The sequence below is a fragment of the Trichomycterus rosablanca genome, chromosome 15 (assembly GCF_030014385.1).
Source record: "Trichomycterus rosablanca isolate fTriRos1 chromosome 15, fTriRos1.hap1, whole genome shotgun sequence".
NCBI lineage: Eukaryota > Metazoa > Chordata > Actinopteri > Siluriformes > Trichomycteridae > Trichomycterus > Trichomycterus rosablanca.
In genome coordinates, this window is record NC_086002.1 from 21,946,330 (window position 1) to 21,966,273 (window position 19,944).

The window sequence follows — 19,944 nt, forward strand, 5'->3', positions numbered from 1 at the left end:
CATTCTTCCACATTTCCCAAACTCATGTTCACCTCCACATTTTACACATCTTAGGCTACCTTTACATTGTGCAGCTATATGACCAAATCTTTGGCATTTAAAACACCGTAATGGAGGGGGAATTAATTATCTTACTGGGTAGCACATGATACTCATTTGGACTTTAGCAGGCATTTCATTTTTAAAGTAAAGCAGGACTGACAAACTTTCTGTATTCTCTTTACCTTTAGTCAGGTGTTTTGCATCTACTATCTCTCCCCCTTTCAGGTTACTCTTGATCTCTTCAAGAGACCTTGAAACTGGAAATCCTGAATATGACTCCTCTTTTCTTTGCCGCTATTCCTGGGATGTGTGAGGTTATTTTAGTACCATTTAATGTAGTCTTTTTTAAGATCGCACCTCGCTGAGCCTTAGACATTGCAAAAATAAATAGTCTACCATTACCCATAAACCGTGCATGATTAATTGCTTTATTAACATGAATGAGGTGTAAGTCTGGCCCTCCTTATTGTTCAAACACAATAACTACTTTCCAAACTTCTTTAGTTGGCTCCTTAACTCTAGGTCTTAATTCAGACTTACTCCTTTAACTGTGTCTATGGACTCATTACTACTGCTAAAGTCTGATCTTCGTCTCACTTGTTTTTTCCTGACTTCCTCCCAGAACATTTCGTCGTTATCATCCAAATCCTCATGATCCCATATATAACCATCTGATTCCTCATTATCCATTATCCACTTTACATTCACTGTACAGTTGTATTAGTGTAATTCAAACCTTCCGTGTTTACTCTGCTGAATCGGCTCTCTCCAAACTCTCTTGCCCTCCAACCAGCCTGGGGGCATGGCACAAAGGAGCTCATTATGACAGTTGTAACTTATTATCACTTGATCAACCATAAGATTAGATTCAGAGGTGCACAAAATTTTGGACAGGACTGTATTAGAGAATAGCAGCTATTTTCTGTCAGAACGTGAAGCAGAATTCAGGTGGGTTAGGAAAATGGATATGTTAGTTTGAGTGCAGCGTTTACTTGTAGACTAATAGTGTAAAAGAAAGAAAAAAGATGGTATTTCTGTTCCTCATTAATAACACATGAAGGTCGTTTAATCTTATTCACACACAAAAATATCAATTTCATTACCGTCTGATTCAGTATGTTTAACTGTTTACAAACTAAACTCCCCTCTAGTGTAGATTCAGGTTGTACACGGGACTTTGAACTCTGGACTATTAGGTGGAGCAGTTGAAGGCGGCATTAAAATCGAGTTAAAGTGAAAGTGAGCTCTACAGTTAGTCTGGAGAGAAACGTAAAGAAGGTTTGGAGATAATCACGGTGAGTAACTGAATATAAAACTGTAATATGTAAATGTTATTCATTTGTACTTAATGGAAAAATATTTCGAATTTATTGTTTATTACCTGATATTTTTTCTGTACGGGAACTGTCTGGAAATACAGGTCACATTTAACGTTGTCATTTGGGCTCAGTCCACACCAACACAGCTATTTTTAATCTTTTATTTTCTCTACTGTGTTTTTCTGTCATCCACACAAACTCACAAACCCACACAACACAACATCAATAATATACATAAAACATAAAAAATTAAATAATAAACATGTATGAGAGTATTGCATTAAGAGTTTAAACTTTACAGAAGAAAGGTTGAAATGAGCTTCTTCAGATGAACATTTTTATGTGTGTGAATATTTTTACTCTACTGTGTCCACTCTACTGTATGTATGATTATAAAGAAACCACCAGCTAGAACGTGAATAGAAAGCTAACACTTACTTTGATGAGAGTAAGATTGTTATTATTATTGTTATTATTATTAAAATAATTATTACTTATATTATTAATAATAATAATAATAATAAATTTAATTTGTAACGCACTTTACATTTGGTACAAATCTCAAAGTGCCATAAGATAAAAGACATCACTACAAAAAAAAAAGCAATAAAAATAAATAATAATTATAATAAAAAAAATAGCCACACTCACTCACTCACATTAATTAAAAATTACTCGTAAGTTCTGCTAAAAGGAAAGGTTTTGAGTCTCTTTTTAAAAGTACCAACCATCTATGTAGCCCTCAAATGGTCAGGGAGGGCATTCCAAAGGCGGGGGGCAGCAGAACAGAAGGCCCGATCACCCATGGTACTGAGCTTGGTTCTGAGTTCAGAGTCACGAGTACAATGGGAATCTACACCAGAGAGGATTTTTGTTTTCTTTTCAACAGTTAGACAATAATTAGACAATCATCTGTTGATTCTCCTGCTCTGTGTCAGAGCTGTAGAGAGAGAGAGAGAGTTGCGACACTCCTTGATCTCGCCGTCACACGGTCACGTGGTTCATGTAACCCTCCAATAGTTCCAAACAAACCCGGCGCTGTCATGTTCTCATATGGGACCGGCAGCAGTGAATGAAATATTAAACACTAAATAATAAACATTTGTACAGTTTCTGGGTATTTTCACCTGCCTTTACATTTACTGCATCTGCTTTAATGTCAGTTTGGTATATGAAGTGGAAGATTGATGTTTATAATGACTTGTTAATAGGTCGTTCTTGTTAACACACAGTGCATTATATTAGCATACATTACATAATGCAATGTCATTAAATAGTAGAGACAATATACAGTACAGAGATTAAAGAGCTTTTTTGTTTGTTTTTTTGCATAAACTAACCTCCCTTCACTTTCCTGAGGATTCATAATAATAATCATTTTGGCTAAGCACCAAGCCATGTGGCTGGATTCATAAGGTTTACCTGCACTGAATGAACTTTCATAAACACACTACCGTACCATTAACATTATAGTGCAGGTACATTAATTAATTCATGTCTTATTTCATGAGATTAATAATTGATTCCTACATGTAATACATTAATGAATTAATTATGAATATGAATATAAGTTCATTTTGTCTAATGTAAGTGGTGGACAAGGTACACAAACCATGTAGCTGAGTTAAAGTGAAGATATCCAAGGTAAAACATTAGTAAAATATTACTCCAGTAAAAGTAGTAGTAAAAGTAAAAATACTCTTTACCTCCACTTGAGTAAAAGTACTAAAGTATTTACCTTCAAATGTATGAAAGTAAAAGTAGCATGATTTATTATGGCTCTAACGTTTTATGATCATTTCTGTAACAAGACTCTTGATTAATCAACTCATTTTAGGCGAAAAGACTAGTGGTATCAATTAATCTGACACAATTTTTTAAATTCTCTGTATTTTCTGAGATATGTGTTCACAAAGCAGGATTTCTCCATGTAACTTAGGTCTAATGTAAAATCTGCTCATTGAGAAAAGAGTTAACCCTTGCTCAACCACACAGCCTTGATATTTTAAGACCCTGACATACAGTACAACAAAAGCATGTATCATGACAATATCAACAAATGGCAATGTTCTGCCTGGTTGATGAGATCACAACATGAAAAGGGAGACTGACACATTTAGGTTTTAAATATAGGGATTTATTGAAGGACTTCAATGTTGACAATGTAAGAGGAAACAACAGGACGACAAAATGGTGAAGTGTGAGCAAAAATGCATGTGTGCAAATTTTTAATATTTACACTGACTAAATAAAATACAATTAGCACTTGTCTCAGAGCAGCTTCTCTCACTGTGTCCTCACTTGTTTTTCCTCAGAAGTTGTCTAAAACCAGCAAGCTAGCACGCAAATGTCAGGTTACCCAAATCTATTTTCATTCATTTTATCACAACCATGCACTAAAACGGCAGTAGTGCAGCTGACATTAACTGTCAATATACAGTGGGGAAAATAAGTATTTGATACACTGACGATTTTGCAAGTTTTCCCACTTACGAAGAATGGAGAGGCCTGTAATTTTTATCGTAGGCACACCTTAACTGTGAGAGACAGAATCTAAAAAAACAAAACAAAAAAAATAACAGATAATCACATTGTATGATTTTTAAATAATTAATTTGCATTTTGTTTCATGAAATAAGTATTTGATCACCTACCAACCAGCAAGAATTCAGGCTCTCACAGACCTGTTAGTTTTTCTTTAAGAAGCCCTCCTATTCTGCACTCATTACCTGTATTAATTGCACCTGTTTGAACTCGTAACCTGTATAAAAGACACCTGTCCACACACTCAATCAATCACACTCCAACCTCTTCACCATGGCCAAGACCAAAGAGCTGTCTAAGGACACCAGGGACAAAATTGTAGACCTGGACAAGGCTGGGATGGGCTCAAAGATTACTGTTAGTAACACACTACGCCGCCATAGATTAAAATCCTACAGGGCACGCAAGGTCCCCCTGCTCACGCCAGCACATGTCCAGGCCCGTTTAAAGATCACCAATGACCATCTGGATGATCCAGAGGAGGCATGGGAGATGGTCATGTGGTCAGATGAGACCAAAATAGAGCTTTTTGGTATCAACTCCACTCGCCATGTTTGGAGAAAGAAGATGGATGAGTACAACCGTGAAGCATGGGGTGGAAACATCATACTTTGGGGGTGCTTTTCTGTGAAGGGGACAGGACGACTGCACCATATTGAAGGGAGGATGGATGGAGTCATGTATAGCGAGATTTTGTCCAACAACCTCCTTCCCTCAGTAAGAGCATTGAAGATGGATCGTGGCTGGGTCTTCCAGCATGACAATGACCTGAAACACACAGCCAGGGCAACTAAGGAGTGCCTCCGTAAGGTCCTGGAGTGTCTCCAGACCTGAACCCCATAGAAAATCTTTGGAGGAAGCTGAAACTCAATGTTGCCCAGCGACAGCCCCGAAACCTGAAAGATCTGTATGGAGGAGTGGGCCAAAATCCCTGCTGCAGTGTGTGCAAACTTGGTCAAGAACTACAGGAAACGTCTGACCTCTGTAAAGGTTTCTGTACCAAATATTCAGTTCTGTTTTTCCATTGTATCAAATCAAATACTTATTTCATGCAAGAAAATGCAAATTAATTGTTTAAAAATTATACAATGTGATTATCTGGATTTTTTTGTAGATTCTGTCTTTCACAGTTGAAGTGTCCCTACGATAAAAATTACAGGCCTCTCCATTCTTTGTAGGTGGGAAAACGTGCAAAATCGTCAGTGTATCAAATACTTATTTTCCTCACTGTAAACCAGTTGATAACCAGAACAATTTAAAATGTAACTTTACCCTACGTCAACAATCTCGATAGCTAGCTAACTGACTAAGCTAAATTCAGTCATACCTTTTAAATGAGATAAACATGTAACATTTAGTGCTGAGGAAATGCTAAACAATAACAGGATTAAGTATATTAATGACAATGCAACATAGCGCTGAAAATGCTTGCTAAGTAGTGGAAATGAATGTGGCTCTATGCAAGGACGGATTAAGGATAGTCTGGGCCCCTGGGCAAAGAGTTTTTCATCCATTTTCATAAGGGGCCCAAAAGCATGGCTAGGGCCCCCAAAAGCATGGCTAGGGCCCAAAAGCATGGCTAGGGGCCCCAAAAGCATGGCTAGGGCCCCCAAGAGGCCCTGGGGTCAAAGTCCCTAATAGTCAGAGGATCCTTAAAATGGAGGGCCCTCGGAAATAAAAATATATTGTATCATAAATGTTGATAGGCATCGCAAAATGTTTTGGGCCAGGGCCCCCCCGGGGCCCCCTGACCTCAAGGGCCCCTGGGCGCTGGCCCCACTGGCCCGGTCAGTAATCCAGCCATGGCTCTATGGGTTGAAAGTGAATGTTTGGAACTTTTCAGAGCTCCACAACATGGAAGCTGCACAGAAAAATGTCCCGCCCTCTTTACAACGGTTCCCTATGGGAGTGTCGCCACTCTGTTCTCTCTACCGCTCTGCTCAGCCCAAACCAGTGTTGCCAACTTAGCAACTTTTATCTAACTTTTATCTATTTTTTAACTTTTTAGTTAGTGTTCAGACCCCTCTAGCGACTCTTAAAAAAAAAAAAAAAAAAAAGCGAATACCCAGCTAGCACGATAGATCTGGGCCGATTCCGGCTCAGGTTCGACAGTGTCGGCTGTCTGTCGGCTCGGAACCCCGCATCTGACTCAAATATGGCTGCATGTTGGCATGTTTTAGCACCATGCACTGATCAGAGATGTTTTTTTAAATTAAAGAGTGATTAATATAGCAAGCTTGTAATCCTCCTTCAACACTGGAATAATCATCAGTCATTTAGGAAATTAGGTAAAATGAGGTAAAGGGGCATTGATAGCTTTTTTCTCTGCATTTCATGATTTTGAAGTTTCTCCTTCAATCCGTGTTCCTTCTTATGATCCAAATTAAAACCATCTAAACATAAAATGATTAAAACCCTAGCTATCACTTTTGTGATACAGTTGCAGCTGTGCACATTTTGGCAAGCTGAACTATGCAAAAGACCATAAAACATTTAAGAAATATGGATGAGTTGTTTTATTATAGGACATGCATTTTTTATATAATTTTACTATGTGTGCAAAATCAAAATGATCATGTATCATGAATAAATAAACCCAACTCATTTACACTTAATTTATGTGCTTACTTATCTTGCTCCTGAGGACGCACTGCTGGGCAATTTCACATAGTCCCTTCCCCAACACACTCTACATTAAATTCCTTAGGCATATTTACCTTGTACCTACATTAACTTTGCAAAAGTCAATAACAAGTCAATTAATAATAAATAAATTATCTGGACAGGTGCAAATGAAAAAAAAAAAACTAATTTCTTAAAGCTAATATCCAGATTGTGCAGCTAGACAAACTGGGAGTGACTCAATCAGGTCCTGGTAGGTTGTTACAGGTATCTGGAGCCGTGCTGACTGCAGTGCATACCACAGCAGCTGGAGGGTGCATAGGACGTAGCCGATGTTGCCCTCTTGCATCAATGGCAAACTTATTCAGTTTAAAATACTGCCACCCTCGACCCCAAATCGCCCCTTTTACCCATGAGAGCAATGAGGGATATGTGTGCAGACAGCCTATAACACACCTTATATACCCACCAAGCTGAGCTACACGCTGTCGACATCGAAAGTAAGAAATGGTCATTAAAATGTGACTTTACTGTGTATATACAGTTTTTGACATGGTTAAAGGAGAGAGGATATTATATACTCTGTGCTGTCAGTTAAACTACTGGTAAGTTTACATCTGCAGATTGGAAGTCAAGATGACTGATAGACGGAGAGAGAGAGAGAGAGAGAGAGAGAGAGAGAAGGAGGGGGACTGGTGTCAAACCATGTACTGTGTTTTTAGTTTTAGCTGTTTTAATTTCTTATGCTAGGAAATACTTCAGTTTGGTTATTTTACCTGCACCTACAGGGAAGCTTAGAGTTTGTTTGTTTGTTTGTTTTATTCATTTTATAGCTGTTATGTTACTCAGAGTAGGACAGTGTGGTTATGTTCTGTTGATTTATTTGGTGCCATCCAGTTTGGTACTAAAGAGCACAACAATTTTAGCATGTGTGACTGTTTTTTAATGGCTCTTTGGTAAATAAAAACCTTTATTCCTTCCACTGACTTATGGCTTTAGCAAAATGCCCCATTATTGGTCCCACATAGCCCTAGGTACAAGGTGGAACCATAACTACATCAGCTGCAATGATTAGACCTCAGACATTAGTTTGCTCTTGATTATTGAAGTGAGATCTAAAGTGCTCTCTGAGACCTTCAGAAAGAAGGTTGTAAATGCATATGAGTCTGGGAAGAAGTTTAAAAAGCTCTCAAAACAATTAGAAATCAGTCATTCCACTGTATATTTTGTATAATATTTTGTTTTTGAAAAAGTAACATGTACATGCCCTGATATAATAAAATACTGAGTAACTGGGAAAATAACAAAATTAAAAGAGCTGTTTATTCAATATACTGCAACGTTTTTTTTTTATGTACAATAGTGTATGTAGCAATCTGCCAAGTTTAGTTCTTCACCTTTTTCATTTATAAAGTGTACAAGCAAACTAATCAAAGAAAATTTAAATTTGAATTTAAAAAGAAAGCAGAATGTTTTCCTCGATCAGGTTTTTGTTATTGTGTCTTTTGAAGACATGAAGCCTGAAAAATTCAATGTTGTGAGGAACATGGAGAACAAAAAGCTTTATTTATTTATACATGCAAACAGCTTTTTTTTGTCATAAAACAAAAAAGCACCTATACAAGCTTACTAATTCAGATCTATTCTTTTTGGATAACTAGATGGCATATACACTCAGTATAACTTTAGATCTACAACCCCAAATCAGAAAAACACATGGGTGAGAGATTACTTTGGCAAACCTTTTCAAGCTCTACAATACAGAGTTACATGCACAAATGCCACTTAAAACTTTACTGTGCAAAAAAGAAGCCTTATGTTAACCGTGTCCAGAAGCGGCATCAACTTCTCTGGGCTCTGAGGCATCTAGGATGGACCATCACACAGTGTATTGTGGTCAGATGAATCAGCATTCCAGGTCTTTTTGGGAAAAATGGACGCAGTGTGCTCTGGACCAAAGATGAAAAGGACCATCCAGACTATTAACAGTAACAAGCCCAAAAGCCAGGGTCTGTCATGGTATGGGGCTGTGTCAGTGCCCTTGGCAAAGGTCATTTACACTTCTGTGATGGCAGCATTAATGCAGAATCCAGAGGGTGCTTCTGAACTCTCGTTGGCGCCCCAGATGGCGCTTCTGCTCTCAAGTTGGCGCGCCCAATGGCGCTTCTACTCTCAAGTCAGCACCTCCAGAGGGTGCTTCTGAACTCACGTTGGTGCCCCCCGACGGCACTTCTGAACTCTCGTCAGCACCCCTAGATGGTGCTCCTGGCTCCTCGTCAGCGCCCCACGACGGCGCTTCTGTTTCCTCGTTGGTGCCCACTGATGGCACTTCTGTTTCCGTGTTGGTGCTCCCTGACGGCGCTCCTGTTCCCGAGTTGGCGCCCCCTGATGGTGCTCCTGTTAAGTCAGCACTCCCAGAGCGTGCTTCTGAACTCTCACTGACGGGTTTTCCGTCAGCAGCCTGTGTTCTGACGCTTTTGCCATGCCTGCCTCAAGACTTCCTCAATGACTTCAAATTTGCCCCGCAGGGCCCAGGACCTCCTTGTTTTTGTTTTGTTTTTCTTAAAGGCACTCCAGGAGTAGTGCCTTTGGGGAGGGGGGGGGGCAGCTTTTGTGCGGACTTTGGGAACTATTTTGGCTAGGTTTGGCTCTGGTCTCTGGTCTCTGGTCTCTGGTCTTTCACTTCAGGTTAACTCATGTTTCTAAGTCATGTTTCTAGCTATTGTTCCTAGTCTGTTCCTAGCTCCAGGTTGTTCCTAAGCTCCAGGTTTCTAGCTTATGTTCCTAGCTCCAGGTTGTTCCCAAGCTCCAGGTTTCTAGCTTCTGTTCCTAGCTCCAGGTTGTTCCCAAGCTCCAGGTTTCTAGCTTCTTTTCCTAGCTCCAGGTTGTTCCCAAGCTCCAGGTTTCTAGCTTCTTTTCCTAGCTCCAGGTTGTTCCCAAGCTCCAGGTTTCTAGCTTCTGTTCCTATCTCCAGGTTGTTCCCAAGCTCCAGGTTTCTAGCTTCTGTTCCTAGCTCCAGGTTGTTCCTAAGCTCCAGGTTTCTAGCTTCTGTTCCTAGCTCCAGGTTGTTCCCAAGCTCCAGGTTTCTAGCTTCTTTTCCTAGCTCCAGGTTGTTCCCAAGCTCCAGGTTTCTAGCTTCTTTTCCTAGCTCCAGGTTGTTCCCAAGCTCCAGGTTTCTAGCTTCTGTTCCTATCTCCAGGTTGTTCCCAAGCTCCAGGTTTCTAGCTTCTGTTCCTAGCTCCAGGTTGTTCCTAAGCTCCAGGTTTCTAGCTTCTGTTCCTAGCTCCAGGTTGTTCCTAAGCTCCAGGTTTCTAGCTTCGGTTCCCAGCTCCAGGTTGTTCCTAGCTCCAGGTTGTTCCTAGCTCCAGGTTGTTCCTTGCTCCAGGTTATTACTAGCTCTTGTGTTTAGTTCTCGTTACAAGCTATGTTACTAGCTCTTGTGTTTAGTTCTTGTTACTAGCTATGTTACTAGCTCTTGTGTTTAGCTCTCGTTACAAGCTATGTTACTAGCTCTTGTGTTTAGTTCTTGTTCCTAGCTATGTTACTAGCTCTTGTGTTTAGTTCTTGTTACTAGCTATGTTACTAGCTCTTGTGTTTAGCTCTCATTACAAGCTATGTTACTAGCTCTTGTGTTTAGCTCTCGTTACTAGCTATGTTACTAGCTCTTGTGATTACCTTTTGTTACAAATAAATTCTTAGTTTGTCTGCATCTCTGCATGTGTCTGCCTCTCCTTGTCTCACCTCTTGACCCTGCGTGACACTAACAGTGTTATTGTTTGTGTAATAGTGGTACAAATTTTTCTTACCTGTTGGTTTGTTATTTTGCTGCATTCAGCTGCTGATCTGAAGCTGTTAAATATCTGGTGGTTACCTTGTTACTAATACGTCCCTCTGACTGGATGCAGGAATGTTTGGAGGAAATCATTTTGCTTTATCGCTCCAGACTAAAATATTAAAAGTCTTAAATGTTTTTCTTTTGTTAATATGATCTCCCTGTTAAACCGTTTATAAATACATTTATTATTTGGTATGTTGTTTACTGTTTATACTCTATAAATATCATTGTTGAACTGTTTTTTTGCATCATGTCTAGGGTGGTTGCTTCTTCCTGTTTGGTATTAAATTAGGTGTATCCCTCTGCTAGCTGCTGTTCTTTAGGGTATTGATAACAATACAAATTAAATCTTATTAAAGATTTGTTTATTAAAGGTTAACCTGCTGACGCTGTTCAGCAGCTGAAGTCTTGTATCAAGCAAGAATAAATAAACATTTAGTGTCAACAATTAGTGTCTTCAGTTCTTAAACAATTAAAAAGTCACATTAACAGGAAAGCTGCTGGAACACAGGGGGTAACATGTCATTGTTGCTGGATTGAATCAGGGTAGCAATTGAACTGAACAAGAGTTTTTTGGAAAGTAAACCAAGAACTGCTCTCTTAAGCAGAAAGAGTATTATTGCCTGTATGTTCTTTCATACAAAATTCAGTTCAAAAGGTCTGGATAAGTAAACTGATGTATTGTTTTATTTTTTCTCATTTCAGAAATGAAGTGTGTTTGTTTCATGATTCTGTTCTTCCATCATGCTTTCTCAGGTAAAGTAAGAATTAAAGCTGCTGTGGGTTCCCCATTCAATCCACTGTGTAAAATATAGCAAATACAGAGAACATAGAATTTAATAAACAAGAAATAACAAACAACAGATCCATGTTTTTATCACATTTTACACATACGACATTAGTCTATACTACAGGGCAGAGCATTGAAGACAAATGCTCTACAGTCTTGACAAAATGGTTTAGTGTGCCATTTACAAAAGAGGAATCGACATTTTCGGTGCTGTGATTATCTTGTGTACATGAAAGTAATTGTGGGCTGATGCACTAAAAAGAATCAAAACCTTACAACAACATTAGTATAATGTTTAGCACCACTCTGATCTCTGAGCTTTCCTTATATAGTCTGGAATAAGCTGTGGCGTGGGGGGTTGTAGTCTGTTTGGGACTACAGCAAGTCAATTTACCCTCCTGCCACAAGTGGGAGCGGATGAAGGTTATCGCACCATTATATTAATAAGTAACCAATAACTGAATTAGAAGATGGGATATAAATCAAGCCACTGAGTGAACTGACTGTGATGAAAAGACATTCATGTTTGTTTTTATATTTTTTCTCTCTGCAGAAACTTTTCGGTTGGTTGGTCCAGATGTTCCTCTATATGCAGTTACTGGTTCTGATCTTGTTCTGCCTTGTTTGATTGAACCCAAAACCAGTGCAGTGGACATGAGAGTGGAGTGGTTCAGGCCAGACACAAAAAACTCACTAGTACATCTTTATACAGATCACACAGTAATTAATTTAGGGCAAATTCCATCTTACAAAGGGAGAACAGCTTTATCTGATGAGAAGCTGGAGAAAGGAGACGCCTCACTGCTGTTAGCTAATGTTCAAGTTTCTGATGAGGGGAAATACAAATGTTACATTGTCGCTGAAACCTGGTATGATGATTTCACTGTTCAAGTAAAAGTTGAAGGTATAGTAGCTGATTTATGATTAATATTGTTACATTTAAAAAAAGTATTTGGACACATTATCATAAGCTTGTTGGACAGAGGTGTTACTAGGATATTATCCTGATGTGGGCATTTGAATTGTTTGGGTGGACAACAACAAAAATATTGCATATTTTAATGCATTAATTAAAAAATTAGAAGGGGTGTCCCAATACTTGTCCATATAGTGTATTTGTGTTTATGAAAGAGGAAATACTGATACTTGATGTGTAACTTGATTTACAGCTGTTGGAACAGAGCCACTGATAACTCTGGAGAGCTTTGATCATTCAGGAGGATTCAGTCTATTGTGTGAATCTAAAAACTGGAGGCCTGAGCCAGAGGTTCTGTGGCTGGGTGATGAGGGAATCAACCTGAGTGGTGGAGTAACAGAAACACACAGAGACGGAGAATTCTTTAGTGTTCAACAACGTATCACTGTACTCAACGGTGACGCAGGCAGGTTCTACTGCAGAGTCCAACAGAGACATCACATGAAGGAGACTGAGTTGATCATCTCTAGTAAGTAGTGATTGAACTGTAGGAGCCTGTGAAGTTTGCTGTGATGATGACAGCAATACATACAGTACAGTGTCATTAAAATTGTCCTTGTCCTGATTTCTTGTGTTTAGACATTTCTGTCACTGTCACTTATTTAACCAATTAAACGCATTAAATTATTAACTAGGTTTGGTTACATATGTACAATGCCATTTTTTTAGATTCTGGGACTCTAAGAACCACAGCGTCAAACATGAAGGTGGACGTGTGAGGGTGTGTGAACAGTTAACTGCTGCAGGATCCAGAACAGGGGTGGGCAAACTTTTTGGCCGAAGGGCCACAATGGGTTTTAAAATTTTACAGAAGGGCCGGGCGATAGACTTTAACAAAGGTCGGGGTCGGTAGTGTTTGGAGTGTGCAAACTAGTGGAATTAACTGGCTTTAAAGTAGTTAATTTAGGCTTTAAAGTAGTGCTGTGCGATATGACTAAAAAACTCATATCTCTTAAAGTACAATGGCAGGCCACTGCCCGTATTTTACCTTATATTGTTTATGTTCTCTTAAAAATACAAAATACTGTAGTTCTGATACATTCTGACAGAATTACAGTGTCTATTTTTGTGATGCATTTGCATTTTGACATTAAACAAACCAACAAAATCTCACTATCACATTTATGCTGTCGGTTTTACTTCAAATAAATGAGCATAAAAAAATCACAATATTTGATAAAGCTTTGCTATCACTGCAAAATGAAAGCGCACAGTAAACAGCAGAACTGCAACCCAGATCAATCACACAGCAGCAGAAAATCATAACCTCTGCGTACCTGATCCGTGTGTTAATCCATCAGGGATACAATCCACTTTTTTTCTTCTTGGCAACCATCTTGAATGTTTCAAAAATATATAAGATTCATACCCAATTGTTTTTATCCACTAATGAAAACGGTCTTTAGATTGTTTATTCTCTCGGCTTTCACAGTAAAAAGCTGATTCGTTCACTAAGCTGTCACTTATCCAACAACCAATGAACAGAGATTGAAATTGCACCCAGTATCTGAATTCGGAAGCTCTGATTGGTTTATAGAACTGTTTATCAAGGCATGACCTCGGAATCTGTTTAACAAATAAACTGTTTAATTAAGTTGTATGAGCACCACACCGTAATGAAAGAGTGAACAAAACGAATGAATCTTTACCGTAGATAAGAGCTCAGCTCCCTGATTTGATTCCAATGAATAATCCATTTGAAAAGAGTCGTCTCTGACTCGTTGACTCAGTGATTCAGTTTGCAAGCGGAGAACTTTGTACATTCTTAGCGGGCTGATCATTATGTGGCCAACGGGCCGTAGTTTGCCCACCACTGGTCTAGAACTTACCATTAATGGAGGAACAGTGAATTATTTTCATCAATCCCTGATTTGCAGATAAAGTGCAATGTAATCATGGATTATATTTAGTTTATCATTTTTTAAAATATATAAGAATGTATTATTAAAAGCAATTTTTATGTTAAAAGTTTTGTTTTCTTGAAATAAATTTCCTCCAATTAAAAGTTTTATTTCTTCATGTTTTACCAGGGGTGCCAATAATTTTGGAGCTGACTGTATTTATATTTTATTTCTTTGTTTTGTGTTTCAGATCAGATTTTCTCAGCATGGAAAACTGCTGTTATCTGTGTTTCAGTTGGAAGTTTGATCATGATCATAGGAATTGGGTTTGTAGTTTTCATGAGTTGGAAAGGTGAGAATCATCCTGAATTGTACATTTAAATGTTTTATTGTTTCATGCTACTTTTATGCTGTTCATGTTAGAAAACTTCTTCACTTCAGCCAGCAGGGCGCATTCACATGAGAAGCAGCAAAACCACCACTATGTCTGTCTCGTTGTTTCCTATGGAGTGTGGCGGTGCTGTGCACTTTTGCCGCATTGAGTCCAAAACTCTTATAACATTTTATACGTTTTTAAAGAAAAAAGATCCATAATGTTCTGCCTAATCACATTGTTACAGTTTAATTAAACCAAATATTTTTTGTTTTTGTTTTTTTTACATAAAAATGTTTTACTGTTTTTTTTTTTCTTATTATTTTAGTTAAAAGATGGAGAAAGGAGTACGCTGAGAAAGGTGAATTCAGAAAATTTGTTTTATTTTGGAAGTTAATGTTTGTGAACCTGATACATGAGCTGTCAGTTCAGCTACTTTTACATTAGATTGTAACAAAACATTCAAAACAAAGACAACAGGTTAGAGAACACAGAATAAGAATCAGAAGCAAACAAAAGAAACCTAGAAAAATGATTATTAATACAGTGGTGCTTGAAAGTTTGTGAACCCTTTAGAATTTTCTATATTTCTGCATTATAAAACAGAGGAGTATGTTCAGTGACAGACTGCTGTCACTGAGCTGCTCCACAGACAGATTAAAAAGATCATTCGTCCCCAGAGCCATTAGGCTCTATAACTCCAGCATTCGTGGACAATGGGTGATCACTAAGGACTGAGCGTATATACATGTATATATGTGTACTTAAGTATATTCATACACATGCATATGTATGCTAATGTACGTATAGGTATGGCTATATTGGCCCAATCCAATGTGCAATACTTGTCACTTATCACTTTATATTTAATATTTAATCTATATTTAATCTGGACCGTGTACTGTATACTTGGAACTGCACCTTCCTGCACTTTTAATTCCATTCGGTTATGTTATTTTGTTTATTACACTCAATCCATTCTCATCATTAGTAACTGCTCTGTAGCTATGCGATACATGTAAAAATCAGGTTACATTCAATCTGTCAAAAGTGTTTGTACTTTCTAGAATTATATTGTTGTAATTTGTTTTCTTTATAGTGTGTATTTGATTTGATTTAATGTACAATGCTACTGGGACTAATTTCCTTCGGGATCAATAAAGTATCTATCTATCTATCTATCTTATCCTATCTTATCCTATCTTATCCTATCTTATCCATCTAATCTAACCATGACATTATCAGATTTTCACACAAGTCCTAAAAGTAGATAAAGAGAACCCAGTTAAACAAATGAGACAAAAATATTGTACTTGGTCATTTATTTATTGAGGAAAATGATCCAATATTACATATTTGTGAGTGGCAAAAGTATGTGAACCTTTGCTTTCAGTATCTGGTGTCACCCCCCTTTGCAGCAATAACTGCAACTAAACGTGTCCAGTAACTGTTGATCAGTCCTGCTTGGAGGAATTTTAGCCCATTCCTCCGTACAGAACAGCTTCAACTCTGGGATGTTGGTGGGTTTCCTCACATTAACTGCTCGCTTCAGGTCCTTCCACAACATTTCGATTTTATTAAGGTCAGGACTTTGACTTGGCCATTCCAAAACATTAACTTTATTCTTCTTTAACCATTCTTTGTAGAACGACTTGTGTGCTTAGGGTCATTGTCTTGCTGCATGACCCACCTTCTCTTGAGATTCAGTTTATGGACAGATGTCCTGACATTTTCCTTAAGAATTCTCTGATATAATTTAGAATTCAGAGCCGTCCTGGCCCAGATGCAGCAAAACAGGCCCAAACCACGATACTACCACCACCATGTTTTACAGATGGGATAGGGTTCTTATGCTGGAATGCAGTGTTTTCCTTTCTCCAAACATAACGCTTTTCATTTAAACCAAAAAGTTCTATTTTGGTCTCATCCGTCCACAAAACATTCTTCCAATAGCCTTCTGGCTTGTCCACGTGATCTGTAGCAAACTGCAGACGAGCAGCAATATTCTTTTTGGAGAGCAGTGGCTTTCTCCTTGCAACCCTGCCATGCACACCATTGTTGTTCAGTGTTCTCCTGATGGTGAACTCATGAACATTAACATTAGCCAATGTGAGAGAGGCCTTCAGTTGCCTAGAAGTTACCCTGGGGTCCTTTGTGACCTTGTACACAATCTGTCTGACTGTGGATTGGTGGAGTCCAAACTCTTTAGAGATGGTTTTGTAACCTTTTCCAGCCTGATGAGCATCAACAACTCTTTTTCTGAGGTCCTCAGAAATCTCCTTTGTTCGTGCCATGATACACTTCCACAAACATGTTGTGAAGAGCAGACTTTGATAGATCCCTGTCCTTTAAATAAAACAGGGTGCCCATTCACACCTGATTATCATCCCATTGATTGAAAACACCTGACTCTAATTTCACCTTCAAATTAACTGCGAATCCTAGAGGTTCACATACTTTTGCCACTCACAAATATGTAATATTGGATCATTTTCCTCAATAAATAAATGACCAAGTACAATATTTTTGTCTCATTTGTTTAACTGGGTTCTCTTTATCTACTTTTAGGACTTGTGTGAAAATCTGATTATGTTTTAGGTCATATTTATGCAGAAATATAGAAAATTCTAAAGGGTTCACAAACTTTCAAGCACCACTGTGTATGTTAACAATATGGAATATATACACAACCCCAAATCAGAAAAAGTTGGGACAGCATGGAGATTTACAGAGTCTTACATTTACTTTGAATTTAATTTGATGTCAGACAGGATGAACCTTCATTTATTACTTCATTTATTAATAAACATCCATTCCTGCATTTCAGGCCTGCAACAACACATTTCAAAAAAAGTTCTGTTTGGCTTGTTTGGTCACAAATCTCTGTATCGTCAGAGGTGAACTAACAGAATAAAAAGCAGGCCGGTCTAGTGCACTATCCCTAGTGAAAAAAAAGTGTACTTAAATGTACTTAAAATATACTAAGATTTGTCTAAGTATACAATAAATAAACTGGCAAATGTCTGTACTTATTTCAAACATGTTAAAAATATATTAATGTCATACTTTGAGAAGTAAACTTTTATCATACTATATCATATATACAAAAAGTACACTTTTAATAAATACATTACCATGAAGTATACTTTTAGTTACATTTAAGTTTAATTTAATTTAATATACTTCTCTTCAAATACAAATTTATCAGTTTATTTATTTATGAGCACTGTAATGACATATGTAGTAATACCAACCTTATATAATTATACTATTAATAAATACATTACATTTTTAGCATTTAGCAGATGCTTTAATCCAAAGCGACTTACACAATGAGTGGAACATGATGAGCAATTGAGGGTTAAGGGCCTTGCTCAAGGACCCAACAGTGGCAACTTGGTGGTGGCGGGGCTTGAACCGGCAACCTTCTGGTTACTAGTCCAGTACCTTAACCACTGAGCTATCGCTGGCCAATTACCATGAAGTATACTTGTAGTTAAAATTAACTTTCATTAAATTTAATATACAACTCAAATACTTGTTTTCATAATATATGTTTGGTATATTTCTGCAAAAAATGTTAAACAATTTGTACTTTTTAACATCAAGTTACTTGGTAAAACGTTAATAGTATTTTTGTTATTTTAAAAATATTTCATTATTCTTTAATTTTAGTATGGAAAATAAATTAATCATATCAAAGAACATATTCAGGTACTTTTTAATACTATGTTATGTGTTTTTACTTTGCATGTAATTAATGGATTTCACATGATGCTGTGATTATACTTGCAAAGAATTCACTACATAAAAATGTATTGTGTACTTGAATGAACGAGTTAAAATTTACATTCCAAGTGTATTTTAAAGTGACCAGAACAATAAAGCGTTAAATCCATAAGGTAGTATTACAACTTAGTTTATAGCGCTCCGGTGGCGCAGCGGTATAACACACTAACACTTAAGAACTGTCATGTGAAAGTTAGGGGTTCGAATCCCGCGTCTGCCAGAAGTTCGAACACCACCTCAAGATATAAAGAAATAACGATACCTGTTTCAGCTTTTTTTTTTTTTGTTTCAGATACAAAAAAAAATTATTAGATTGTTTCAGATACAATTCAGCTTTTTCTGAACTACAAAGAAGTGTTAGAATGTTTTTGCTCTAAAATAAATATATTTAAACTCTATTTTTAATGTACTCTAAGTGCACTTGAAATACTGATTAAATGTGCTTCAACTTCATTTTAAGTGTATGTGAAACAGAATTAAATACACATGCAGTAGCATACTTAAGTTGAATTAAATATACTTAAAATTGTCTCAATTTAGTACAGTTTAGTACACTTAATACAATTAAAGTTGAGTTTTTGTATTATTTTTGTACAACTAAAGTATATTAAGTACAAAAATAGTTGTTCCATTTTAGCACTCTTTAAGTGTATTGATCATTAGTTTGACAATAATACACTTTAGTGCACTTTAGCATATTGAAGATTAGTATACTTAAGTATACTTTTTTTTCACCAGGGATTACTGGGAGGATTTCTATTAAAAAAAAGCTGAAGCTTGTTTCTTCTGGTTTTTCTTGGAAATAATAAAAACATGTTTAATGTTTAATTTATATAGTGATTTTCCCAAATGCAAGGACATTTATCATAGTTGGAACATACCAATGAATATTTAACAAATGGTTTTATGGAAAAAATAGTTTTTAAAAAGCTCTGGCATTACAAAACATTTCCCCTTTTAAAAATCATTAATCTTGACGGTTCCCCTTTATTTTTGCTCCAAAATGCTTCTCATGTGAATGCACCATAAATGCATGTGAAGGTTTGTGGGGTAGGGCTGGTGGTGGTTACACATTTTATGAGTTTTTAAAGGAAAAGGATCCATAACATTCTGCCTAATCACATTGTTACAGTTTAATTCAACCAAATTTTTGTGTTTTTTTTTTACAAGAAAATGTTTTACTGTTTTTTTTCTTATTTTAGTTAACAGATGGAGAAAGGTGAATTCAGAAAATTTGTTTTATTTTGGAAGTTAATGTTCGTGAACCTGATACATGAGCTCTCAGTTCAGCTCATTTTACTTTTACGTTAGATTGTAACAAAACATTCAAAACAAAGACAACAGGTTAGAGAAAACAGAATCAGAAGCAAACAAAAGAAACCTAGAAACATGATTATTAATATATGTTAACAATATGGAATATACAGTGGGGAAAATAAGTATTTGATACACTGCCGATTTTGCAAGTTTTCCCACCTACAAAGAATGGAGAGGCCTGTAATTTTTATCGTAGGAACACTTCAACTGTGAGAGACAGAATCTAAAGAAAAATTCCAGAAAATCACATTGTATGATTTTTAAATACTTAATTTGCATTTTCTTGCATGAAATAAGTATTTGATTTGATGAATGGAAAAACAGAACTGAATATTTGGTACAGAAACCTTTACAGAGGTCAGACGTTTCCTGTAGTTCTTGACCAAGTTTTCACACACTGCAGCAGGGATTTTGGCCCACTCCTCCATACAGATCTTCTCCAGATCTTTCAGATTTCGGGGCTGTCACTGGGCAACATTGAGTTTCAGCTTCCTCC

At 37.1% G+C, this 19,944-nt stretch overlaps 1 protein-coding gene across 4 annotated transcripts in view; it reads left to right on the forward strand.

Annotated features, from left to right (window-relative positions):
- Positions 1–1,229: 1,229 nt before the first annotated feature.
- LOC134328791 (NACHT, LRR and PYD domains-containing protein 14-like) overlaps positions 1,230–19,944 on the forward strand; it is a 42,991-nt gene continuing 24,276 nt past the window's right edge. For 3 of the 4 annotated variants that reach the window (XR_010014756.1, XR_010014755.1, XM_063010019.1), the window contains exon 1: positions 14,360–14,703. The gene's annotated coding sequence lies outside the window, so the exon portion shown is untranslated. Of the gene's footprint in view, positions 1,338–11,067; positions 11,119–11,705; positions 12,057–12,321; positions 12,598–14,219; positions 14,704–19,944 lie in introns of those variants that run through there. The other variant, XR_010014754.1, reaches the window with a different exon arrangement.